This window comes from Pagrus pagrus (assembly GCF_965226575.1).
Source record: "Pagrus pagrus genome assembly, chromosome: 1".
Taxonomy (NCBI): Eukaryota; Metazoa; Chordata; class Actinopteri; order Spariformes; family Sparidae; genus Pagrus; species Pagrus pagrus.
In genome coordinates this window covers 23,897,228-23,925,167 of record NC_140185.1, presented here as the reverse complement: position 1 = coordinate 23,925,167, position 27,940 = coordinate 23,897,228, and the positions used below count along the sequence as shown (strand labels likewise).

The following is a 27,940-nucleotide window of genomic DNA, read 5'->3' as shown; positions in this document are numbered from 1 at the left end:
AGAACAACTACTATCAACAACGTAATTATTAGTGAAATGGCGACCCATTAACTGAAGATGCACGAGGCGAACATCTTCATTGGTAGTCTTGCATTGAAGACGTGCACCAGCGTTTTTGTTGTGTTTGCACTGGTTGTGTTCTGAAGCTGTGCTTTGAGATCATGACAGTGAGATAGTTACTTACCTTGTCTAACCTCCTCCCCCTCACTCCACACACCTGACACCCATCTCCTTTACACACAAACACACACACACACACACATTGTGTAGTGACGGTTGCTCCTCTGGTCAAAGCATTGCGTGTTGCTGACTCTCAAAAAAAGCGCCCCTGCCCGGATAAATAATGGAGTCGAAGATGCTTTCTCCTGTCGCTCCACGCCATCAACTCCAAACGCTAAAGTTGACGACTCAGCTGTAAGGTGTCCATTATCTGCCATGGACACAAGAGTTGAGCAGGCTTGTCCGGCGGGGGCCACACGTGTTAAAGCATGGAATGGCGTCCCCCGGCCCCCTCTGACAGCTCACTTCTTCCTGTGTGCCCTTTACAGTCACAGTCAAAGTAAGGTGAAGACAGCAGACACCCATATATATTAATATCCTCCTCTGCTCAATGTCATGTTTATCTGCCAAGGTCATGATTAGGATGAACTGTGAACAGGTATGCTACTGAACTCCTCTGCGACACACACAGAGTCACGTAACAATTGCCTCCCGTCCTTCATCAGTTCGGTACCCTCACCAACACACCAACACACACACACACACACACACACACACGCATGCACGCACGCACGCACGCACAAACACAGACACACAATCCCCCTCTGTCACTCTCCTGAGTTGTTCATGCAGTTAACAAAACCATTCAGCAGCAGAGTGTTTGATTCCCCTGCTCTCTGTCACTATTTATTCTAATATCTTCTGGCATTATAGCGGTAGCTCATAATGAGTTCTGATAAATTAAAGGTTGTATTGTTCGGCTGCCATGGCTGTCCTTGATCAGGATGCCAATTATGGAGGGTAATTTTCCCACTCTCCCCTTTTTCTTCCATATGTTCCTAACAAAAGGAGGTTTCTGCAGAGTAGATCAAGTTGACACACGATGACAGATTCTTTTTTAAACCTTTTTTTCCCAATAATATTTCAATGTTATGATGGCACTTTCTGCATTTTTTTCCAATCCTACCCCCATGTTATGTTCTTTCTTTAGGGGCAGAGTACAAAATACGGCTTCTTTGACTCAATTGAAGATGTCACCCAAGAATCTTTAACGTGAATAGAATAGTTTTGACTCTCCTTATGAGAAATGACAGATGAGGACACGGTCTATCTTTATTTGTATAGATGTAGTCAGACAAGTGTGCCTCTCTCTAACTAGTGCAGCTCTAAAAATAAGTAAATAAAACTAACATGCTCTGAGGCAGGTGAAGGGAGGGGAAACCTCTGCTTTTTTTCATAAACAATATATGAGTTGCTTTTTGCAAGTCAAATCCTTAAAGATTTACTGCCGGCTCCAACTCTCAGTGCTTTTTAAAGCGCAAAGATGGCATGCGAGGGAAATGGTGAGGAAGCCTCGGGTAGGAAAACAGATAAATAAAGCACTAAATAATTGTTAATGGATATTATTTAACTTGAAGTGTTGTCTACAATCTGTTTTTTGGGGACAGCAGACAGAAGATGTTCAAATCCACAACCTCTTCACCTCAAATCTGTGTTGCCACTGCCTTCAGTGGCCAGCATGAATCCATCCAGAATCTGAGTAATATCTCCTCAGTGAGAGTGACCAGTAATTAAGGTCCTTAGATTCCCGCTGCATGTTATCGCTGTAACAATCTCCAGCGTGAGATGCTTTTTGACTGCTGGTTGTGCAGTGACCTGTGCACATCAAGCTTTTCTCTGCTTATTTGGTTGTCTTCTTTCCACACTAATGGCCATAGGGGGCTGAGTCCAGGCTTCACCTGACCACTGCTCACAAAGCTGGGTCTCTGGAACCGACAGGCGGAACAGAAATCACATTAACCCAGCCCGAACCGAAAGAAAAGCCTACGTACTCTCGCACATACTATTCTAAACAAAAACAGGAGGATCCTCACTGTTTTCCCCCTTCATCAGTAGCATGTGTCAGTTCGGCTCATTGTTGTTTACCGGTGTTTCATGAAGGCTGTCTGCCACCCACACCTCCTTCTAGAGGGCAGTCGACAGGCACCTTGCGAGGACACTACTGGGCTGACGATGTAAAACAGCCTGTGGGTGATGGCAGGGCCTGACCTCTTTAGTCAGCGAATAACAATTTTGTGATAGCGAGGGGATAATTTACAGGAATCGTTGCCAATTAGTGTACCATTTTTCTAATTCAGTTTGGTTTTTCAAACGGGTCAAATGGTGTGATGGCTGTTTCCATGTCCACAAAAAAATCTAGGCCACTGCAGTCTGGCACATCACATCCTGCCTGTAGGCTTAAAGGGAAGGAATGGAAGGTGAATTAAAGCTAAATTAGTTATCACGGCAGTCATCTACCGGCAAAATTTTTTCTCTTGTAAAGATTGTGCTTGAGTTTTTTTTTAGGTGAGTCTCCATGTCTCTCATCTTTCATCTGCGTGTGCAGCTCTGTGTCCAGAAGGCATCTAGACTCATTTCTTTTCTACCCTTTACATTGCACCTCATCATAAACTCCCCCCACCCCGACAATGCTGTGGAGAATAAATCGACCATATTTCAGCACTGATGCTCCCTGCCCATTCCCAGTCCTTCAGAGGGGAGGGCAGGAGCCCTGGCAGTTTGTTGTTTTTATTTAATGCGCTCCTACTTCCACGTCATATTTTCTGTCTTTAATTGATGCCCATGCCTGTGTTGTTGCCCAGTGCACCATTGAGAGGATGCTTTCTCCAAACAGGCCCTTATCTTGCTCTAATAGGCCTGGCACTCCTCTGAGGCCTTCAGCTGTGTCAGGCCACTGCTGCCTCGCTGCGCCTCCGGTTTGAACTGTTGCCGTGTTGCCCATTAGTTCTCTCTCCAGGCCTCACTATTCCCCCTGCTCATCCTTCTGCCACCCCACCCCCTAGCCCCACAGCCTTCCCAGCCCTATCTTTCACCTCTGCCTGCACTGCTCCCCACTCCCCAATGTTTCATCAGCTATAATATGAGCATGCTTTCACTGTAAACATTTCTCTTCTCATTTTTCTCTGCAGTTCCCCTCCGCAGGTCTGGTTCTGTCGAGGTAATTTGTGTGTTTTGGAAGTACTTTAGCCCATGTGCCACCCATCACAGTCGGCACCCTGCAGGGGGCCTCCCTGATAAAGCCAGTGTGTAGGGTGCATGATTGCATCTTATATTAAGGTGGCACGAGATTTCTTTTTATATGAGTTTTTGGGTATACAGTAAGTGTGTGTATGCTTATGTTTGAGCAGGTGTAAGTGAGTGCCTCCGTTTGTGTGCATGTAAGATATAAAGGTGACATCTAAAGTGTAAAATGTACGCTGCTGGACTTGTAGGCCATCTCTGAATCAGAGCCTCTGTGCGCATTGATAGATTGGCAAAGCAGTTTGTTCTACCAAATTTAACAATGATATATCATTATCACAACTTTGGGGGAAATCTATAAAATCAATGGGCCTGCCGGTGGAGCAGGATTAGTATTACTAACACGCTGAGAGAGTGTTAAAGTGCCTGAGTATGGATCCCAGTTGTGGCTTGGATCAATGGCATTTGTGGACACTAAGCTCAATAACAAGCCATCCAAGAACTGGTTAGAAGAAGAAAGAAATAGATGTGAAAAGCAAATTTGCTGGTAGAGAAGCTAATATCCTGTACGCGCCTGGCTGAACATGAGCTGTGTAGCTGCTGGCGGGTGAAGAGGGAGTCGAGGGCAGGAGAGGAATAGATTCCACTGCTGAAATGATACAGATACAAATGTAGCTGTCATTATTGATATTCCTCCATCATTGATATTGGCAGACAGGGATGAAGAATGTAAAATACATTGATCTCAAAGGGTGGTGAAAATGTATTGAGTGACACAATTTGATTTAGATATTGAGTGTTTTCAAAGACACAACTGATGCAGGAGAGGTTATTGACAAAAACTGTTCACTGAATATCTTTGAGATTTTCCTGTTTTTCAGGTAGTGATTCTCTCTCAGATAAGAATAATCATTGACACCCCTGTTTGAAAGGGGAAGAGTGAGATGTAAAGCTCTGTTTGCATGGTTTCTGCAAGGTAGAACAACAAGAGGTGAGGCAATGCCACCGTAATTGGATCTGTAAAAGTCAAATTTCCTGTTTAGCGCTCAAGTCTCGAGAAGATGACAGAGTGTTGTTTTTTAAAGGATGGAGATGTCTGGCCACAAGGACAGTGTTGTATCATGAAAGCAAAGGCAGGCCCATTGAAAATACACACTTTTCTCAACAGTGAGCAAAAGGGAGACAAAATCTCCAGGAAGTTCTCACTTTACTGAGTGCTGTACCACTACAAAGAACGAACAGCAGACAACACTTCTGACTACAAATCTGCTTTGGCTATTTGATGAATCGATCGAACTTCAGCTATTATAACAAATGTGTGTTATGTATTCACTTAGAAAAGGGTTATGATTGTTGAGATACTGTATACATGTGTTTATATATGAAAGTGAAGTGTAGTGTGAAGATACGATACAAGTTTGTACTTCACAAAGATGACAAGTTGCTTTCCTGTTTTCTTTTTCATACACAGAAAATACCTCCGAACTAAGGGCTCCTTTGGTTAGCCTTACTGTTACTCTAACTTCTGTTCGAAGAATTTTTGAAACACCTCTGAATATAATGCAGTACAGTTGAACACCACCACACTAAAACAGAACATTTTAGGCATTATAAAGTAATCTTTGTGGGTATAGAAGTGAGATTGGATCACATTAGATTGTACAAGTGCACCTGACCTACTCTGTCACACTCACAAAATGTGTAGGATATGGCCAGAATTTTAGTTTGAAACATTCAACAAATGAACTAATATTATCAACAGTGTGAAGAGTGTGAAGGAACAACAGTGGTGATGTTATGTCTGTGTTACAGCGATATCTACCAAAGTTAGCATGCTAACTAGCTAGCGCTGGCCTGTCCTGTCTCCTAATTCCACTTTTTACCAGCAAGAGGCGATAGTCTGAAAGCCTCCGTAGTTTCAGATGGCAGATACTGTATATGCCAACTGTTAACAATAAATGCCGAAAATAAACAAAAAAAGTAAATAAATGAAATGCTCTTACTTCTATTATTCTTACTAAACAGAAAAATACAACCGTACACCTTTGAATTCAGGTTTCTCCCTTTTACTGAACTAACAAGATAAAGTGCCTCGTTAATTCATCGTAAAACACACAAAAAATTCGACACACACTCTCTTGGTTTTTCTTTTCACGTCACCTCAGTTTTGGTTGAAATTAATCCTTCATTCAACGCGCAAGTCCTGCTGCCTGCCTCTCCCGTCCTTGCCCGGCGGCTCTCGTCATCCTTGAAGTCTTGGTCAGAGCCACTGTAAATCACCTCCATACTGTACTCCCTGTTGTCAAACTGACCTCAGTCGGACTTGGAGGCTGTGTTCAGTTGTGTTCTCTCTGGGCCCCATTCACCGTGGTGACTCTCCCTGTGATCCAAGGCCCCGATCCACTCAAGGGCCACTGCCTCCATGACTAACTGAGCCATAAGCTAAATAGCTAGCAAATAGCGATAGTTGTCGGTTACCCTGGTGATATGCTGCCCCCTATTTTTTTGGAGCTACCTCTGAATTCTGCCCATATTCTCCAAATTACACCTTTAAAGCAATGTCCCTGTCACATAGTCACACACCTCCTCTGCATCTATTCACCTCTGAAAACATTACCACACACATACTATAGTTCTTATTTGCAGGTAGAATCCTTTTTCTTCATCTGCCAACACACTCTGAGAGATAAACAGGACATTTTCTCTCTGTCAGTGGTTCTGATTGCTTATGTGCTGTTGCTCTGTGATTGTACATCCAACAGCGACCGGCTCTGGCTCTAGAAGTAACTGTTGGCAAGCAGGGGAAAGGTAGCAAGTGAACTGTGGTCAAACAACATCACTTCCCAAAGAACAGAAGTGGGCCATCTATAGAAAAGGCCTGATGATAACAGCAAGACAACAACCAAACTTATTGGTTTGGAGGATAATACAAAGGCGATAGTGATTGAGTGGAAGGGGGAAAGAGGAGAGATTGTTCTTGCAGGCACAAAATAACGCCAGGTACAAAAGGGAAGCGACAAGGTAAAAGGCAGATGAGATATTGTGCCAAGAGGAGGATGTGAGTTGAAAAAAAAAAAAAGAGTGAAATTGAAAGCTCCGATGAGAGCAAGGACTACTTCTGATGGGGCCAGTTTGTTTTTACCTCTGTTTTGACAGGGATGAGAGATAGACGGAGGGAGACGCGAACAGGGCGTAATTAAACAGCCTAATGAGTTTGTGGCTCTTTTTGAAGACTGTGTTTAAATGGAGCTCTGGTTTTGTGGTAGAAAATCTTCTCTTTCAGAGATGTCAAAGAAGTTTCTGACAGAGCAGTTATCACAGCATGTCAAATTGCTCCAGCTCAAGAAATGATTTGGATTTTTTTTCTTTTCACAGAGTGCTTCGAAACAAAAGCCCCCCCCCCCTCTTCTCTAATTTGCCTTGGCAGGGTCCCGCTGGGTGGGGGGTCCGCATGGACAGAGAGGGCTTTGCCAGAGGATTATAGGATGAGAGGGGGTGAGATGAGTGAGTGTGCATGTGTGTGTGTTGGAGGTGTGTACATCTGCGTGTGATGGGCATGGGGGGTGGAGGTGGGGGGTTCGGAGGGGGGGTTGCAAGCAATTTTTCCCAAAACGCTGCAATTGTCCCCGAGATTGAACAGTGCAGAGCGGCAACGCTCATTTTCCAGTCTATTCATTATCTCCTCTGTATTTACTTATCTTTGTCTCACAAGGAAAAAAAAATCAGTGTTAAAAGGGGCCATTTCATGTGGAGAGGGTTTTTAACAGAGCTTTACGCTCTGACATGGTTGAGTTAAACTAAACTGTAGTTATGTTATGAAAGCAGTATGAATAGCAAATTAGTACTTTCTGCTTTTCAGTGGTATTATAAACTGTATTAGATCCCTGATTTCTTCAAATTACATTTCCCTGCAGACTCATATAATGTCTTCTTTTGGATGAAATTCCCAATTTTGTGGTGTCAAATTAGTGCAAAGAAAATGACACCATTATTCTGGGACAGAAATAATTATATAGTGTTTTTACAACCTGTGCCATAGGAGTTTATGATTTTATTTCTCTTTGAAAATAAATCCCCTCATAAATGATTCATTCTTGGTGAGAGATCATCTGACAAGGAATAATAAACCAGTACTAGCGAGTCGTATTTACATTCAAATAAATGCAGACAAAGGAAGTTCATATGAAAAGATATTTCCTGTGTTTGCGACACAATAAAACATAGTTGTCACTGTCCCTCTCAATGACTGTCAAAGCTGATTTACAGGTTTGTTTTTCTTGCATCTGAGAGTTTGACACAACATCACCATTGCAGATTCACAGAGCATTTTTTTTTTTCCCATTTCACTTTACTACGTATCATGTCTTTCTCTGATACTGGGGTGAGGAAACTGATTATTTTGTGCTGCTGCTTAAGTGTAAACTGCAGTGGTTCAGTGATGGTTACACAGCTCGCCAGCTGTGAACACATTATCAACTGATGTGTTAAAAGCAAATCATTAAAAAAAAAACACATTTGTATAATTTAAAAAGCTGCAGTCCGAGCTTGCACGAGCATAAAAAAACATGGAAGCATGTAAAGTACTCCACACACTAGCTTGCTCAGTACTTTCACAAACAAGAGTAAAAATGAGCAGAGAAGTTACTGTACTGTAGCTGTGGCAAGGTTCTTGTTGCTTCTATGCAGTGCAACTACAAATGTAGCAGTGTCGTGGTGATGTTAACATATCTTATAAAAGAATAAAACGTATAAATCTATGTATGTAAACCCCAGAGGCAGTTTGGCCAAAATCTGTGCAACACACAGTAAATCCTACTGATTGCAATTTGCTGTGCTGTCATGTTGTGACACAGCTCTCCAAGAATAAACTCCAATGTCAGAGGATGTTACAGTGTGGTTTGAGTGCCTTGATAAAGTAACACTGCTGCACTGCAGATACAGAAAACTCTGTGATAGAAATAGCTTGAAGAAACATCTCCTTAGGGCACACCTACAGCTCTTTCCCTGCACTTCAAGAGAAAAAAAATCCTATAAAAAATCCTCAAACAATAAGGTTTTTTTTTCCCTCCCTTCCAACTTAATTACTGATATTTCTCTGTTATAGGTGCCTGATTTGAGGGAGATAATTAGGTGGGATATTGAAGTGGGCCTCCAGGGGGCTCAGGTCTGGTGGATCAGGCGCACGAGGATGAGGGGAGACACCATCTTTTCAAATTATTCTGGGGGGCCAGTGCTCCCAAGCAGCTTATGCAGCTAAGGCTTGGTAATTAAATTATAATTTAACCTGCTGAGGGTGGAGTGGCAGGACTGGACCAGGCTGGGGGTGGTATGGCACTGACAGGATTTACACTTAATGAAATAATAAAGCAACACCAGCGAAGGTAGCTGGCAGTGAAGAAACAGACGCTCCACCACTTGGTTCTGTGTTTATCCACTCTTCAGTGTTGGGGGAAGATTCAAAGCTAACGAGTGTCTCCCTCTCCCTCTCCTTCTCCATTTCTCTTGCTGTGTTCTGTAGTCGAGTGCAAGTTAGTATAGTGGGTGGCACTGTGTTTCAGTCAATAGAGCCCTTTTTTTTTTTTATAGTTTTGTCTTTATTCTCTCCGCATTTACTGTATATATGTTTGTTTGTGTGGTTTGTGTTTAGCTTGGATTGCCACCATTGCCATCCTCTCAAGTTCAGTATTTATATAGACAGAAAAAAACAGTCAAAGATAACATATTTGTTTCTCGCTGATGGCTGTATTACTCTATATTTACTCCACCGTGCTTTGCCAAGGGGGTATGTTTCTTGTTGTGCATGCTAATTCACTGTTGATTAATTAGAGTTTCTCCGTGGGGAGCCTTAAAGTGCATGTAATTAACAACTCTCAAAGTCCAGAGTACCCACAAAATAGCTGACTCTCAAACATAAATATTGCAGAAAGCAGCAGCTCATGTTGAGCAGATTTGGTCCCAAGTAAATTGATGTTGGCTGGCTGGTGTCGTGCACAGGTCATTACATTTTGAATACATTTTTGATCCTCGTAATATGAAATGTTTTCTTCATTTTTACTTAGTACTCAGTACTTAGTGGGAAAATTCGGATACACGGCCACATTTAATTTATGTCAGTGAAGTTTATTCTCCCAGCATCCTGATTTCCTGCATATAGAGATAATACAGTCATACACTCTCCATCAGTCAGCATGATGCATTAATGTAAAGTAGTACCTAAATCCGTAGTATTTTACATGAAACACGAGAATAAGCCAGAAAATGATTGAAACCGTGAGAAGGTGAGTGAGAGTGATACAGACACAAAGATTTAAAGCGCGAGGAGGTCGACAGAAATATGAAATCCACCACATCTGTTTTGTGTCACCGTATCTTGTTTCCTCCCCTTCTCTCCTCTTCCTCCGTCTCTGCAGCTGTTAAGATGGATGCCTCACAGTGGAGGGAAGAACCATGCAGTGTTCCTATAGCCCTGCATTGCCGCAAGCTCATTACAACCCTCCCTTCCAAAATCGCTCCCGCCCTCGCCTGCCCCACTCTCACCATTCACCCAAGCCTAAATCTGCCCCCACCCCAGCCTCAGCCCCGGATCCAACCCCAGCCAGCATGACAGACAGGCCCAGTTAACAGTCCCTGTAAGCGGCGAAAGAAAGCCGAGCAGAGAGGTAAAATGACTGGACCGCAAATGACAGGTGTAGTTAAAATAGTGAGGCGCAGAAAGGCTTGAGGACAGAGAGCCGGGGCGGCACTGTAATAAGCAGGATGAAGGAGCTCAAGCATTGCCTGAGTTTTCCTCTCTCTTCCACTAACATCCTTCCTCAGGCAAACAAAGGGAAAATAAGAGAAAGTTAACTTTTTCCTTTTAGACACTTCCTCTCTTCATTGAGTTATTCCTCTCATGTCAGTCCTGTCTTGCATTGCTTCTTTTAAGGCTGTTAATGAAGCATTATCGACATAATGCAGGAAATTTCTAAAATTCAAGATTTTAATAACATGCTGTTTGACAGGGCTACTTGAATTGCAAATGGGCAGTGAGGCCATTTTGTTTGGTCCCCTTTGGACTCATTTAGATGGACACAGGAGGGATTTGCCTCCACTGCTGATCTGCATCTATTTTCTCTGCCTTTCATCCTTTTTCTGTGTTGCCTTTTTTATCACCACCTTTCCATCAAATCCCATCCAGCCTCATGTTTAAAATAATCAGTTTTTTTTTTTTTTTTGCAGTTTCTCCTTGCTGGTTGAATAGATTGGAAGTGTGTAAATGGCGTAGGTGAGGGGGCAGTACTGTTGTCGGACCAGCAATTGGACATTGCTTATTCATAAGTTCAACTGTCCTTGTAACTAAGACTTAAATTAAAAATTATTTATAAAAAACAGATTGGCTCAGTCCGTCCAATAGACTTCATGTCTCATCCACTCAAACCTGCCGAAAAAAGCAAGCTAGCTAGAGGTCAACAGTATTAGAAGCATGTAAGCATGCTAAAATGAGCTAATAAGCACTAAACTAAGTGTAAACCCACTCTGACACTGCCCGTTGATTCGTGGATTACTGTACTTGGACGAGAAGTTGAAGCTGGAGACGATATCCTGATTTCAACTCAAGGACATGTTGTGGTAGCGACTTGTCATTCATATGGTAGCCAAGGCCAAAGGATACCTTGCTTTATTGTCTAGTTTACTCTAGATTCACCAAAATGTACAAAATGAACAACGTGCTGTATTAAAAAAGACTTGAACTATAGATTAAGATCATGAACTCATTTGGAAAATGTTTCCTGAGGTGATAAATCAAGTGAGAAGAAGGGTACATAAAATTGGACTTAATGCAGAAATAATGCAGTTTTAAGGCACTTTCAGAAATCTCATATTTTAAAAAGCCCATGCACTAAACACAAAATGTCACTAGTTTTGCAGGTATTTGGTCATAAATAAAAAAATTAAAACTCTGATCTGACCATGGCTCACCCAATTTGTCTAAATTCATCCTGAGGGGAACACATTTAATGGCTGCCCATCAGACAGTTGTAAAGACACGTCACTAACAACCACAAGTGATCATCATCTGGGGATTATGTATGACTGTACAAAATGTCATGGCATCCATCCAACCTTACTTGACCAACAGAACAACATTGCCATCATTTGAGCCAAAATAACACATAATAGATTATAGCCATCAAATACTCATTCATACTGTTCTAAAGTTGTGTAAAAAAAAAGCCAACAAATGAGTAATTATGCTCATTACTGTTACCTACATTTGAATGATTTGGTACTTTACTGAATGTGTTACTTTCCCCCTAAAGCTGTTCTTTCCCTGATCAAACTCCCACTGCTATTTAAAATGATTGCGTTCTCTCCCTCCTCTCCTTCTCTTCTTCCTCCTCTTGCTTGCCCTCTTTAACTCTGATTCCACCGCCTATCTGATTGGTATTAACAGGATTATCAATGCTGCTGCCATAATTAGAAGCAACGCACCACAATTACTGATATAGATCAGGGGGATTAAACTTCATTATGTGGAGCTTGCTTCCAGGCAATAAATCTAATGCGTTTTGATCGTATATGGACTTTGTTGATACCTACATGTCAGTATTTATAAAATACTCTGCCACTATTTCCACAAGACTTATAGTGGCTGATAATTGTTGGCTCTCAACCCGCCTTAAGCCTGGCAGATACGGTACAAGAGAGTGAATGAGTCGTCTATCGTGGCCTGCAAGCTGACTCCAAGTTGAGGTGATGCCAGAGTCTTTATTACAGTACAATATTTGGCGTGTTTGATACCGCATTTCATCTTTATTGAGCCATAAATTTAAAGGGAAGTGACAGGAAAGATGGGAAAGTGTGGTTATTGTTTGACATCGACTCCCAATGTCACGGCGCACCACATGGACCAAAGTCCGCTGAGCAGTTGAATGCTCCCACAGTCAAAAACATAATATAATATGCTCTATCATACTAGCCTGTGTTACATTAATCTCCCGACTGTATTAACCTGAATCACCGTGAGGCCTCCTGTTGAGGGAGCTTCCCATCTACGTACTCACTGACATACACAGCGATAGAGATTACGGCCATCTGGAGGAGCTAAATTTAGCAGGTCCCTGTGCAGTCGAGGAACATCTGTCTTTATCAGCGGTGGTTAACTCGGTACAGGAAACGCAGCACATGTAATTCATGCAATATTTAGATGAGAGGGTCAGAGTGCTCCTGTGGGGATGGAGGCGGTCTCTGTTGCGCAGACGGCATGATTGACCTGGGCCTGGTCTGTGGAGAGAGGTGCCAGCTCTGATCTCTTTAAAGGACAAGGCAGCACGCGGGAATGTCATGCTTTAACTCCCCCATCTGCTGATGTTGTGTGTCTGACTGATAAAGCAGTAACATAGCAAGACCGCATAAAGTCTAAATGACAGTGATGTTGAGATAGTTTAGATATTGACGCGCATTTCTGGTGTCATGGTCCATGGGTAGAAGGTCACCAAGTACAGATTTTATGCTATTTTATGCTTGTACTTTATTTTTTCGTTGGAAATATTGTAAGTTTGACTCCTCTACATTTCTTTAGCAGCTTTATTATCCTGCTGATTCAGGTTTAACAAACAAAACATATGAACAACAACTTTTATTCCTATATAGTGGGGCCATTCTGCATAAAGAATGCATTGATGACCGTTTAAATTTTCCCCTCCAGTCAAAAATATGTCTTTCTTATTGTTGAATGTTTGAGCTTCACTGTGTAGAATGATGTGTCCGCAAGAAAGTGTTCACAAATAGTTTGGAGGCTAATCCTGATCCAATATTCAGCCTAAACAATGATGTGGAAACTTAACAGTGATGTAGGAGACATCTTGTTTCCAGGCAGTTAAACTTATGAAATGGAAAATATTTGCATATTCACATATTCTGGGATTTCTAATGAGGCAGATGATTTTTAATGATTTTAATGAGGGTAAGAACTTTTTTTCCCTGCAAAAACCACGTCCGACACACATTAGAGGGGATCTTTAAGTATATTTTTCTGTTAATACTTCTGCGCTTTAAAGGGAATTTAAATGCAGAGCTTTAACTTTTATTTGAGTGTTTTTATATTTTAGTATTTAACTTCTGGAAAAAATCTGAATACGTTTTCCTCCGCTGTTGTAGTCTGCCAAAACCGAGCGAGGGCCTTGGAGAAGACGAAAGCAGCATGTGAATGTAAAAACACAAATGAATAATAATAATGGACAAAAAGATAGGCCAGTCTCTTTCTCCTGAATATTCTATTCAACATACCAGAGGAACCTTGGGTAGATTTCACAAACTTTTAATCCTGAGCAGTATTCTACAATTTGGGTTAGAGAGGTGGTCATTATTTCTGCGCTGAGGAAACAAAGAAGCGGTCTCATACTTGATTCAAGTCTGGGGGGACCAGATGTGTTTGATGTAAAGATTTGGGTTCTGTTGGAACAGATTTCCTCCTGCCTGTCTTATATGATGAGAGCTGAATGAATATCTCGGACTAAAACACTGTGGAAGCGTATGTGTGCAACACGTTAAAAAATAGCACATTTCAAAATCTGTCCCAGAGATTTGGTATTATTTTGCTCTTCCTCGTTTCCAGTAGCATGTGCAGCTGTTGTTGGGGAGTACAATGGAGCTCGTATTTCTTTTTTCCTATGGTTGCTCAACCGTCACCTCCTCTGCCATATTAAACACTCAGTCAGTGTTCAGTCAGTATTTCTTGGCAACGGACCTGTCTTTTCTTAGGGGTGTCACGCTGTAGTGTTGCTCCTACATTGCTCAAATCAAAGCCCAACAGAAGCAGAGAGAGAGAGAGGAAGCTGAACAGACCTGAAGTCCTCCCAATCCCCCACCCACACACATTCACGTGCACAAACACACAGACGCAAAAGTGCACAAAAACACACTCAAGTACAGACATGGACTCAGCTGAGACGCACACGTCTAACATGAGAGTCACCTGCCTCTGCTTCATTTGTTTGTACATGCAGACATATTGGTATAGCTTAATCGAAAGTATTTGAGTAACCATGTGATTGCCACATGTGAGAAACCATCAGATACTGGGTGTTTTATCAACTGAGAAGAGTCCCATCATCTGAGCTATGTGACAAATAAGCAGGCCTTTGTCCTGACACAGAGACAATATAAGCAACTTTTTTTCCAGAAGGGATGGAAGCTGCACTTTAGCAAGGTGATAAGCACACAAAATGGCTGCAGTAATTCTTTTGAAACTATTCCAATAAGCTCCCACCGGGGGAGAGACTCTCCATCTTATTATACCAGTCATCCACTCACAGATACATAGCGATGATACTTGCATAATAACTTTAAACAAAAACAAGAATCTCATTCACTGGCTGACCTTTTTTTTTTTTCCCTCTCTCTCTTTCTTGCTAAGTGATCTGCCATTGTGCAACAAGAGCCTCGTTCCAAATATAACATTATTGAGAAACGAAGCCAATAACCCGTTAAGATATATGAAGCTCATTTGTGAAATGTTTGAGAAATGGCTGCCAGGCGGTTGTGGATAGATGCAGTCTCTGCTGCCAGAGCTGAAGATTCAGAAAGGGGAGGTAAATATTTCAAATAAGAAAAATATCACCATGAAACCATTTGCAAACTTAAAGGGCACACACACGCACACACAAACACGTACAATCTCCCAGGCTTTGAAATGACATGATATAAAAATGCTGTCCTTCATGCTCTGCAGCTGATGTCTGATATTTCATCCTTGTTTTTTTTATTAAAGATTTAAATAGGTTTACATCGCCAACAAATACAAATTAGCCAATTTCCCTGACACCCACTCTGATCTAATGGGGAAGATATAAAGAAGAGAGGAGGGAAGGATGGAAGGCAAAAACTGTGATTGTGATAGTGGATTATATTTCCATATGTGAATTTAATACATTTAAAGAACACATAATTTTAAGTTATCAGTGCTGAGAGGGGCGGTGGTACATTCTGGTGGATATGACATGTCAAAATAAAAGCATGCTCTCTCTTAATATTCACAAATAACTTTCAGGATGTCAACATTGTTTGTCTCAATATAATAGGCCTATGCTAGTATCAATAGACATATGCTGCTTTAATTTAAAGGTACAGTTTGTCCTGTTAATGGCATTGAATAAATAGGAAACTTCTAGTAGCATAACACCTTCCATCATCTTAGTTTTTGTCCCGTGTCTTTGTCTATCGACTTTTTCTGCTGTTGTTTTATCTTCCGCATTGACTACATTTAATTTCTCTGTCTCGTTCTGTCGTCTCTTATGTCTCTGCATCCTCAAAGTCAATCGATTATCTCCACGGCTGAGCTTCTTGCACTCGTCTGACGCGTTGGGTATCTATCCTTGGCTTTCTGACCTGGGCCAACCCCCTCGCCTCACCCCGTGGCTCCTTCCGAACTTTGATGGCAGCATCCATATCCATGTCACCGGTCTGACACTGTCCGTCCTGCATCAATAAACATTTGGGGAGGGCAGATTTTTTCGAGGCTGAATAATTTATAGTGCATGATTAGAAACTCTATCCTGAGTGGAGGATCTTGTTGCTTGTATGTTTGTCTTGGATCTTTACAATAAAACATGACCCAGTCTGATTAGAAAGTCCGGTGCCAGAGAGCTTGTTGGGTGTGTGTTCGAGTGTGCGATTGTGTGTGTGTGTGTGTGTGTGTGTGTGTGTGTGTGTGTGTGTGTGTGAAACAATGAGAAAGAGCAAGCGAAAAGACAATTGGAGGAAGGGTTTTGCTCAGAAGTGGCTCTGGATGAGAAGACATAGTAAAGAAAAACTCTATTAAGGCTTAGCATTTTCATTAGACCTTCCCTGTGTGTTCCTGACACACAGACACACACACACACACACGCACAGAGAGAAAAAACTGGTAATGTTGGTGCATTTAATACAACATTTTTGTTGTCACACTGCTCACTGAGACATCTTAGCCTTAATTATAGTCGCAGGAAATTGTCAGACAACTGTAGAGGAGCAGGCCTGTATGATTTAATGAATCACAGCTAGTCAAACCGAGTGTTATTTCAAAAATATGAACATTATCACCTCATAAAACAATTTATCATTTTATGACTAATAACATGTGCTTGTAATATTATGACAGTGATCCCTAAAAGTACAAGCCTATCAAATCTAATTGATCTGTGAACTTCATATCCCCAGTTAGTAAGAGATCTCTTAGTACTGCTGAATATGTATTCGAGTCTTTTTTAGTTCAGCCGTTTTTTTTGTTTAGTTTATGTCAAGCAGTTTATTTAAACAACTTACTAAAGTTGATCTTGCAGTAGCACACTCAGTGGGGGGCCCCCAGTGAAAAATAAAAACATTGCACTGTCAGGGAAAATAAAAAGCCATTATCTTTATTTAAAATGTGCATCTGTACCAACACAGTCTGGAGCCTCAATCTTCACCATTGACATCTGAAAGGATGTAAACTTTGAAAGTGATGCATTCTTCCCGTCCCAGCACCCCATCACTTTTACAAATTGCAGAGGAATATTTTCTGCATGCTCCACATCTCAAATCTCTTCAGTCTCTCACAGTTGACAGAGGCAGATATAAGACAGAGCGTCTTGCAGGCACTGTTGTCCTTCACTGGGGCCTGCATCTCTTTGTGTTTCAGAAGGGACAGTGGAGGGAGCGCATCATGAACTTCTCATCATACAGTAGCCAAGTGTGTGTGTGTGTGTGTGTGTGTGTGTGTGTGTGTGTGTATTTGGGGTGGAGAGGGGGAGGAGGTGGGGGTTGTTATGTTCATTAGCACAGTCAAAATGCCTGCAGGCATAAGCAGAGGAGGAGTGAGTGAAGGAGAGCGGGGAGGGGGAAGGAGGGGGGTGGCTTGTATGGAAATTGACCAGTGTGCTGTAACTGTTCATCTGGTGTAGGCCTTTGAAGTGAGCTGTTCAACACTGCAGCCGGCCTTGTTCTTGATAATTGCCTAAATGATCTCCATGGAGCGCGGGGTTGTGTTACAACTGAACTAATCCAGGGGCAACCCGCTGATTTGACAGAGAGCTCTTCGCTATGTCAGCCCCCCCCTCACACACACACACACATTGCCCAAACAACAGCCTATCTTCCATTCTGTTTCGTCTGTTTATTAGACTAACACAGCGGGGGGTGTCATGGTAGTGATGTGGGTTCTGGAGGCGCGGTTGGGGTGGGGTGGTGGTGGTGGTGGTGATGGTGGTGGGGGGTTCTGTTTGTTGTAGGGATGATGGCCTCTGTGCTCCCCAAGCTTAGCCACACGCTTAACCCGCACTCCTTGACATCATACCCTCCGCTCGCCCCCATTGATATGTAAATGAGCGGCAGCCCCGTTTGCAAATGAGGGAGGAATAATTAGTCAGGAGCACTTAACAACAACAACAATAATACACGCGTCTGATCCAGGCTGAGCTGCTCTCTCTTTGTCATTTGAGCTGCTGCTGGCAATCAGACAAGGCCCCCCCCCACTACCACCACCACTCTCCCCTCTTCCCCTCCATTGCAGCACCAGAGACACTGGTGGGTGGTGGGGCATCCACAACAAGTACAGTGTTTGGCCTTTCCGAGCCCCACCAGGATTTAGGGAGCCAGTGGAGCATGGAGGCCAAGCAGAGCCCTAGGCCAAGAGCACCGAGTACAGAGCACAGCCTGGGTTGGAGACCTCTCTGGTATGCGGGGAGGTCAGAGCAGAGAACGAACCGGAGAGGAAGTAATGTGGATACCCTGAGACCTGAGCTTTGTAGGTCCTGAAGGAAGAAAGAGCACCGTCACACGCATGTCCGTGAAAAAGACCATGCTTCAAGTGGAGAAATGAAAAGTTCAATTCTCAGTGAGGAAAGTACCGTGTTAATGTGTTTGTTCTTGAGGAAGAATGAGACCGGAAGAGAACACGAGTAAAAAGTTGATCAAAACAAAATGGCTGACGGGCCAGGGGGGGGGGCTCCATTTCGGGAATATGACTCAGTACCTTGACTGGGAAAAATAGATTATTATGTCCAATTTACATACAGAGCCGGAGCTTCAAAGAGGCGGGTGTCATGTTAGAACTCCGGTGCCAGGCGTAATGAAGAGCCCCCCTCCCACTGTCCCAGGACAGGCCCAGTGGCAGGGTATCAGGTAGACAAAGGTCCCATATAAAAGCGGCCCCTATGAATTATAAATCATAGGCCACTGGAGCCACAGCCTGTGGGATACAGAAAGGGGTAAGAGGGACTATATTCCCGGAACAAAGGACAATGATGGGAGGGGGGTAAGGTGGAGAGGTGGTGGGTTAGTGTCGTACGGTAAAAGTTAAAGAAGGACACAGAATTTGATGGTGTGTCATTGTCAAACATGCTGTAAGTAATATCTCTGTGGCAATGATATTTACATTTTGAACTATCCACACATGCAGTGTGTTTATACCCTCTTTACGTGTAGTGTATGAATATTCTCCACCTCATGGGGAAGCAATCGTGAGGGTTTATAATTCTGAATATTTTTTCCACCATTTTGTGTATGGGCGCAGACACACATGAGAATAAGCAAGAGTTGCACGTGTTCTACTTTGTGCTTGTGTTCATATGAAAAGATTTCTGAACCAGCTGGAGTTCTCTGGTCCTCCCCATTGGTCAGTGGGTTGTAGGCCTGGTTCAGTCAGAGGTGATTGAATAGAAATATTGTTTTTTTTCCTTTTTTTTTTTTTTTTTTTTTTTAGGGGGGGGGGGCATGCTGATGAAAGGTTGATTGATATGGTGTCAGGCGCTCTGTGATGGATTAAATTGTGTGTGCAGACGTGGCCCTGGCCAGTCATGGCTGTTGCTGCCTTTTCCGCCAGCCACTGCTGCGGCAGCTTTAAGAAAATTTGATTTTCGCAGCTCAGAAACACACGGCAGCCCCTTTCTCTCCGCTGCCTGACTTCCATTTAGTTTGAGAGTGCACAAGTGATTCTTTATTGGATGAAATCTGCGCCGGATTGGATAAAGTGTTAGAGCGCTGAGCCATCTATCACTATCACCGCCCCAGCTCCAGTTTCATTTTAAAAGAAAAGAATAAAAGCAGAAAAAAACAGAAAAGAAGAAGAAGAAAAACAGACAGCCATAGGATGTTGGAGATTTGAAAATTAACTGTGGCAAGGGAAAAAAAGATCTATCCTCCAACCACTAAGCCTGTTTCCTCTGTTGGAGGATACCAAGCTTTTTTACTGTAGAGATGCCTCCATGACTCACTAGTCTCTCCGAGCTCTCTCTCTGCTCTCGTCTCGTCTGCTGACCAGCTCCATACCTGTTTACACTCTGCTCCACGGGTCTAGGTCCTTTCACAAAGGTGTTGCTTTTTCTTTCTTATGTGGTCCTTCACACAATTCTGACATCTTGTGATACCGGTACGAATACAGACAAATGTTATGTTATCAGGCCTTGAGGAGAATTTACCATGTGTCAGGCATGTGTGAACTAAATGTTCTTTTACTGAATGTCAGTGGAAGCTTAAGACTTCTGAGCGACTGCAACAACATATGATACTGGGAAAAAAATACATTAGGGCTGAACAATATGCAATATATTCATGTTAGGATTATTTTGACAGATATTGTGATTTTTATTCACAGAACAAATATAAAATTGATGATGATTTCTGTTGTTGTCTGTACCAAACGAGCATGTTCCCTTATATCTGGAGAATTTGATTTGTAGGTCAAGCATTTCTGTAGCACCACGGTGCCTCATGGTGTGACATAATTCACCTTTTTTTTAAGAAATTGCAGCTCCTCCGATTTGACATCGCACAACATTTGTGATACATGTTTTTTATTTGATTTGTCATATTTTTCTGATCTTTCTAAGCAATGTTTTTGTATTTATGCTTGGGTATATGAGCAGCTTTACAAACTACACTCATTTAAAAACACATCTAAAACAGAGATGGCAGTATGGATTCATTCAATTGCTCCATCTTGTAAATATCACTTGCTTTCTGCTCGCAAGTGTCTAGCTTATCCAAAGCTTATTCTTCCTACTGAAGAAAGAATCAATATACAAGTATATACATGCCATATTCACTGGAAGAACATGCTGACAATTCTAAGCGAGTGTTTTCCAGAAATTTATTTATTCTGGATGTGACAGACCAGATCAAATAGGTTGGTCGCTTCACAGCCAAGTCGGCCTGCAGACTTCTGACTGACAGTAGGAGGAAACAGCAGTGTGACAAACCCCCTGACCCCACAGACCACCGCTCCACTCACCCCAACCCATGCAACTTTATTCTAACTCATCAGGCCTGCATCTCCAGTCCATCCTAGCCGAGCCATACACAGCTCAGTCTAAACCTGTCAATTAGTCAGACTTGTTTGTTTGTGCACATCTGACCATCTCTCTTCCATTCATTTTTAAACACTATCCCTTATGTCCCAGAGTCTGTCCATTAGAACTCTGCTGCACAAAGCAAATGGCCATGAATTTACCTCAGGGCGATGCAGACGAGAGCATCGGAAGGAAGGGAGGAAGGGAGAGAAAGAAAAAAAAGAGCTGGGGGAAAAACGGCGGCAAAAATTGTGAAACTCCTATGTGTTTCATTTCGTCTTACATAATTCATTTTGAAATGCATCTTGGATGATGTAAATCTGTTCAGAGGCACCCTCTATTCCGAGCCTTTACCCTTAAATGTCTCTGTGGTTGGAGTGTCCTGAGGCAGTTTGGACCTACCAGCCTTCCCCACCCCCAGCCTTAATAAATCATTATGGAGCAGAGCCGCACTTATCAAGCTGGTCAGAGACCTCTAATGAGCGCAGGGACCACGACTCTGCACAGCCCCAGAAATATTTTATTAAGAGCACATTTAAACACACACTACTCATGCTGTATGACCACACTGGTGAGCCCCCTGTATCACATCTGCATCATGAATAGCAGGCCCCAGACCACAGACTGTATGTGAGATCCACACTTTGTTTAAGCTGCCCACTGTGACGCAGCTCACGCTGTCCTCCAGTCTGACTCGTCCACCGGCCGACACTGAGTGCCCTCCACGGAGCGCTTGGATTATTTCCTGGCTTCTGATGGCTCCTGTGGGGCCCTATGACCTTTGCTCTAATGCTCTAGTTATGATGGTCCTTCAGAGAAGAGGACATACTTTCAAGTCAGACTCAGGTCGTCTTCCTGAATAATGGTCTTCAGCTTTTTTATGTCCATTGTGTGTTTTATGTGTGAGGCGGAATTATGGAAATCGACATGGACAATTCAGGATTTTGCTGAAAAGTACGAACATTTTTCTTTTCTTTTCGGGCCCACTGAAAAACGAAAATATTACACTCCGTCTTCTCTTTATGTCAGGTTGAGTTAATTGATAAAGTCAGATGCTGTTGTCTAAATAGCTTTCACAAGAGAAACGCTTTGCTTTGAATACCACTTAGCAACCTTTTTCTTTATGACAGCTTTGTCAAATCAAACAGTTTTATGATTGAAAAAAATTGTAGCTGGCGTTGTTTAAATGATCCCACCACTGTTGTACCTTTAAAACAAACAAACAATATAACTCAGCGTGCTTCTGCTCATGTATTTTTCCTGATAAATTAATGCAGTTTAAACCAGCTGGTTAGCTCTCTTTCTAGAAATAGAAAGAGATCATGTCACAGGTTAAGGCCAGTCTCTTTGATACAGGCAGACAGTCATTAAAGAAATGCTCAGGCTCTCAGCCATGAATCCACCATTCAAAAATACCTGACCTAGGATAATGGCAAGTACATTGTTAATGCATCATTATTTTAATAAGTTGGAAAATTACTAAGGCGACTGAACAAAGTCAGAATGAGCAAGGACTCGCTGACAGTAATAATAAAAGGTAAGAAAGTCTTTCTTTTACATTCCTTTTAAGTTTCCAACATCCAAGACTGGAGAAAACTAGTGAGAAAAAAAATCATTACGCTGTTGTTTCATCTGACTCTTTTCTTCCCCAGCACAGAAACACCGGGCTGATTAAAGATGACTAAAAACTAAAACCGACCGAGCTACATACTTCTTCTCTTTCCTCCTACTCTTCAACTTTTATTTTTAATGGAAAATCGGCCCCGAGCTCGTTTACTCAGGAACAGAGGGATATAAATGTTTTAAAATTTAACCAAAAAAGAAAAAGAAAGGGGAGAAAATGGAATGGAAGAAGGAAAGGATAGGTAATAAGAGAAAGATTTTAATCTCAATAATTCATAAAGTAGTCCTTCAATCCCCCTTTTTCTCTCTGCTGACTGGTGTTTGATGAAGATACAGGCTTTCTCTCTGCTGGGCTCCAGCAAGGTAAATGTTGTGCGGTAGATGGGCCTCCGATAAGGCCAATATATGAGACACTTACCAGGGGGAGAGGGAAAACGGCATTACCCAGGCAGAACATAGGGGAGGAGAGCAGAGCAGGACGGGATCAGAAACAAGGTTAGAATGGCAGGAAAGGCCCTGAGGGAAGCAAGGCAAGACAACAACTCAGACTGCACACTGATTGTAGCACCTGGGGTCACAGGGTCAGTGATAGGGTGGGACATGGGTACTTAAAGCTCTGAGAAGCTATGTTTGCTCATATAGAAATCTACTGCAAACTAAAATGTCACTGCCGTTGTTGGTAGACTGCCATTAGCATGATGCATTATGCGTTTTTTATTATGTTGATGACGTGCCGCTCTGCCTTTCCGTGCAAGAAGGATCTCATCTATTTCCTGTATTTTGCGCCCAAATGGTATAATTTTGGTCCAGACTCGTCAGTGAAATATACAGTGTGAAAGTGTAGAGAATGGGCAGGCTGAGAGTGTCGAGAGAGAGAGAGAGAGACAGAGATGAGGAGGAAGGAAGAGGGCTTTGCTGCTCTGAGGTACAGCCCTCTGATCTCCTTTTAAGTTGTGGCCCAGCATGCTCAGCAACACAGCCAGTCAAACCTGCAGCCCCCCAGGGTTCAAGCTCCGCTCAAAGGGTTCTCCTTTCTGAGGCTCCTCTGCGTAACTGCCAGGCCACAGCTCCTTTCCACCTCAGTGATCACACACACACACACACTCCCCGGCCAGGACTCGCATGTTGACACTCTGTTTGAGGAAGCGTTCTGTGATAATGTCCCAGTATTGATCAGCTATCTGTGATGATAGCTGCTGGGAAAGCGACCTGAATTCAATCTGGAATGATTGTTAATACTGGATAGGTGGCTCAGCCTGCAGTCTGCCGGAGTGGGGGTGAGGGTGTCGGGGTCCAGGGTTCACCAAAGGTGAGGGGCCCTCCCTCCCATCTGTAGTCCTGGGAGTCAAGTTCAGCCAGAGGGTCTATGGGGGGAACTGGAGGTCTGGACGCCATGTCCATCTGGATCAATCTGCATACAGAGGCCAGCTGACGGAGACAGCCGCTCCTGGCTGGTGACAGGAGAAGATGGCTGAAGGGGATGGTTGATTTGGGAAATGTGATTTTTCTAAGCAGTCGAGAACTGAACTGCTAGCCTTTATATTTGGTTAATGCAATGCAAATTGATTTTCAACATCGCCATCATTGCTTATATCTCACTGGTTCATGTTTATTTGACTTACAGTATGTATGTAATGGAAGGATGCGGTCAGTAATTACTTTATCTAAAAAAATAACTGACACTAAAATAAAGTGACAGTAAATGTTGAACTTGGCAACTTAAATACACGCTTTTCAAAATGAAACACATTTTTAAAAAGCACATTTAAGTATAAATGTAAATTTTTACAATTTTTCCTCTTGGAGTGGACTATGGCAATTGTTTTGTTTGCAAGTAGTTGTCATGCATTTGTGAGCGTGTGTGTGTGTATAAAGCATTCATGAGATTAGTGTGAACCTTGTCCTCCCTGAAGGTGCAGAGGCCAGGCACACTGCCGCCGCTCATATGCATCTCTTTTATTGTCTATTGTGTGTAATCACAGTCCTCTCGCTTCTCAGTGCCAGACTTTTGACCCTTTTTATTTTGCTGTCCATTTTCAGCTGCCCCGCAACCTAACAGGCATTAGACTACTGAACAGATGTGCAGGGGGCAGCCAGTGAATGCTAATGAGGGCCTCTGAAACACCAAATCCTTTTTCATAGTCTGGGTGACAGAATGAGGAAAAAGTTGAACAAGTCTAACGATGAGTACGATGGATTTGTTAAAAAAAAAACCCAAAAAACAAAAACAAACAACCAAAAAACAACAACAAAAAAACAACAGAAGAAGCTTTAATTACAGCTAAAACCCATAAGTGTGAGCCATAGGCCCACATGTGTGTTTGTGTGTCTGCACGTGCACACATCCTCTCATGCCTCTTGCATGCAAGCGCGTGCACGTGCGTCGTGGCCGCTCGTGCGTCTGTGCGCGTGTGTCCCCCAGGCTAGACAAAGCATGCTACTCCTTGGCAGTTCCCTCCTGTCACAGCAGCAGAGGCCTCAGTGTGTGCGAGTGTGTGTGATCAATCTCACGTGGACCAGTCATGGTGTCAGGGCAGCAGTGGATCTGACTCTCCCTCTCCCTCTCTCTCTCTCCCTCTCTCTCTCCCTCTCTCTCCCTGTGCTTCCCTTCTCTTCCTCGTCTCCCATTTCTCTTCCTCTTTCTCTCTCGCTCCTCTCCATCCATCCTTTCCTTTGACTGTGTGGACAGTAGGAGTTGCCGGGTCAGGAGCGAGCCTATAGAGCGGCCATCTTTCTAGAGGATAATTAATGCATGCCAAGCTGGAGGGCTGATCCCCGCCGCCCGCCGGACTGCTCCAAACAGGTACCAGTGCCTTCCTTTTCTGTGCAGCTGCCCTGCTCTGTTTCACTTTGTCAACTGAGCTCTGCTGACTGACTGATTTGCTGACCAGCACTCACTCATGCTTTCACTTTTTTCACACTGTCTCTCTCTCTCTCCCTCCCTCTCTTCTCCCTCCCTCCCTCACCCCCCTCCCTCCCTCCCCCTCTCACTCTCTCTCTCACACACACACACACACACACACACACACACACACACACACACACTCACACACTCACACACTGTACACAGCATGCACGCCCATTATAGAGTAACTTTTAATAGTTTTTGCTGGAGTGAGAATAGCTTGGTTTCCCTGTTGATCTCCATTGTGTGGGTTTACAGGTTTACAGGTGTAGAGTCGGAGAGACACGTTTTTTATGCTCCGAGGTGGCAAATGTCATGTTTTTCAAGTTGAAGTGGGTTGTCTTTACTGCTCTGGGCTGTACTAGGTGCTTCTACACCTCTGATCGCCTCTGATCGACTTTCTCAAAGGTTACAGCTTTTCTCTTTTCTGTGATTTTTGTGTATTTGATGTGTTTCTCCTCGCTGAGATAAAAAAAACAAAATGTGTGGCAAACTGTGATGATTCTGAAGCAGTTAAGTCTGTTTGACTGCTCTGCAACTGTTGTTACTTCTTTTGCCCTGAAGTGGTTACTGAGATGTTGCAGTTTTTTGGAATAACAAATTCATAAAAATGAGATAGATACAGGGAGATTTTTATTTATATTGTGAAGGTAGTAATGTTAGAAAAGGTCACATTTACCAGATATTACAACAAAAACTCAAACATTTCTTATTCATTTCCCACATTTTATGATATCAATGACACATTATGACTGAAGTCAAGAGTGCATCAGTTAATACAGTGACAGACTTTGGTTTTCAGATTTTCTGATTTAACAGACATTCATCACATCCACGTAACTTAGCAGAAGAATATAAAAGTAATATCACGTGGAAGCTTTAGTCACTGAGTGGCTGTTTTTTAAGTTCAGCCTTGACCATTAGTTCTGATTGACAGACTGGATCAACTTTCAGAGTCCTGAAGGCAAGCAGCAACTTCACAGATATGAAGCAAAGAGGAAAAGGTGTTTCCTGTAAAATGTCACATTCATTTTTAGGTGATGAGATATTTTTCTAAAGGTTCAGCGCAAGAATTTCTGCTAGGTGCTGCTCTGGAAGCTTTGGGGGGATGTGGGGATTGGGGGGGTTTAATTTGGATAACACATGACAGTCTTTTAAGAAATCTTAACCTTTTACTGCTCGAGTGCCCACCTGTCAAATGTGTTTAAACTGTCATCATGCACAGTGTTGTATTGTAATGTAACTTAAACACGTTAGCATTTATTAGATGAGGCTAGGTGACCCATTTACAAGTTGTTTGAAACTTAATTTACACATGCACGTCCACCAGTCCAAAAGGTTAATGGCTGACAAATTAACCCCTGCAGCATTATCTTACAAATGGCCCGCAGCATATGATAACCTATAATCAATATCACCAATTACGTGTCAGACAGAGGCTATTGGCCGTGACCTGTCTCTCATGAAGAGACTTTCTGAGGAAACAGGATCTCCTCCACTATGCAGATGCAGGATCTCTCTCTCTGATGTCATTACAGACACCTGGGACCACCTATCATCCACTGACTGCATCCATGGATCTGATTCTGTTGCTTCATAACCTCTGCTTCTTCTTCTCCTTCATCTTTGTTAGTCTGCATCTTTAGCCTCTATTTCTTCTTATTCAAGTTATTTTCTCTTTCTCTTCACCTCCTTTTTGAAGTCAGTTTGTTCTGTTTTTAATCTTATGTTAAGAAAAATAACATAACTTTAGTATAGAGTTTAGCAGTTTTTAATGTCTGGCATATTTCCATATGAGCTTCTTCGAACTTCTATGACTTTATTTCATCCCCCAGATACCTGAAACATATTTTATTAATTCATGCAAATTATTTTTTTTATATAATCTAACATGTAATCATTTAGATTTTCCAGTTGTTGCAGTGATTAATATCGATATCGTCTCAGAAAAATGAGTTCAGATGTTTTTTTCACAAAATCTTCAGCGATGAAAGGCAGAGAAACTGTGTTTGTTTCATCCCTGAGCTGAGAGGACATGACTTTGGACAACTTCTCGTGTGAAAATCGGTGCAGGAATCTATTACAAAAACCTGAGCTTCCATAAAACTGAACCTCCAGCTGCAACTGAAACAAAATCAAGTGATTATGTTCCTCCTTGAAATCAGGAGCTACAGATAATGGCAGTGACTCCATCCACATGTTACATGGCAATTACATAATTAATTGGCAATGAATAAATACATAAACATAAATAAGTACACAATGTAACTTTTACTGAGATGTTTTATTTTCTAAGAATCACATACAGGTGCTCCTTTACTACACATGACATATAACTTTTTTTTTTTTGCGTTTACAGGCTGTTAATTAAGTCGAGATGCTTGTAAATTGCAACCAGTGTTTAACACCACTGTAGTGTTAGAGCTTGCACATTTAATTCTCCCAAAGAATAAATAATGAATGTTAAAAACAAAAACAAAAAAGGGGTGTTTGGCACAAGCTTTTGATTTTCCTTGCATGAAGGAAAATGTTTGTCTAATTATGGCCCTCAGCACGAATCCTCCGATACAACATTTCAACGTTTCAGCTTCAAAAATGAAAAGTCACTCGTCCTCATGTCCAGGCAACAATTAATTTAAATGGCGAATTAAAAAAAAAAAAAGAGGTAAATTTCAACTGAGGCACATAAGAGCCTTTCATTTATATTTATGAAACGTGCGACAAGGCTGCACCTGCCTTAAACAGTGTGAGGCTGAAAAGCAAATTAAGCGTCTGAAGTTTGTTTTTTTAAAATGATGGTGACGCATTTATTTTTATTTTTGGCATTTTCTTGTCTTAATTTACAGTTTTGGTGAATATGGACGGATCAGTTTCAAGTCGAAATCAT

The 27,940-nt window shown here is 42.4% G+C and overlaps 1 protein-coding gene across 7 annotated transcripts in view; it reads left to right on the top strand.

Moving 5' to 3' along the window:
* Window positions 1-27,940, top strand: part of zfhx3b (zinc finger homeobox 3b) — a 344,728-nt gene that overhangs the window by 78,111 nt on the left and 238,677 nt on the right. For 4 of the 7 annotated variants that reach the window (XM_084357811.1, XM_084357816.1, XM_084357815.1 and 1 more), the window contains one exon: window positions 24,841-24,951. The gene's annotated coding sequence lies outside the window, so the exon portion shown is untranslated. Of the gene's footprint in view, window positions 1-6,615; window positions 6,745-24,837; window positions 24,952-27,940 lie in introns of all 7 variants that reach the window. The other 3 variants (XM_084357812.1, XM_084357809.1, XM_084357810.1) reach the window with 2 other exon arrangements.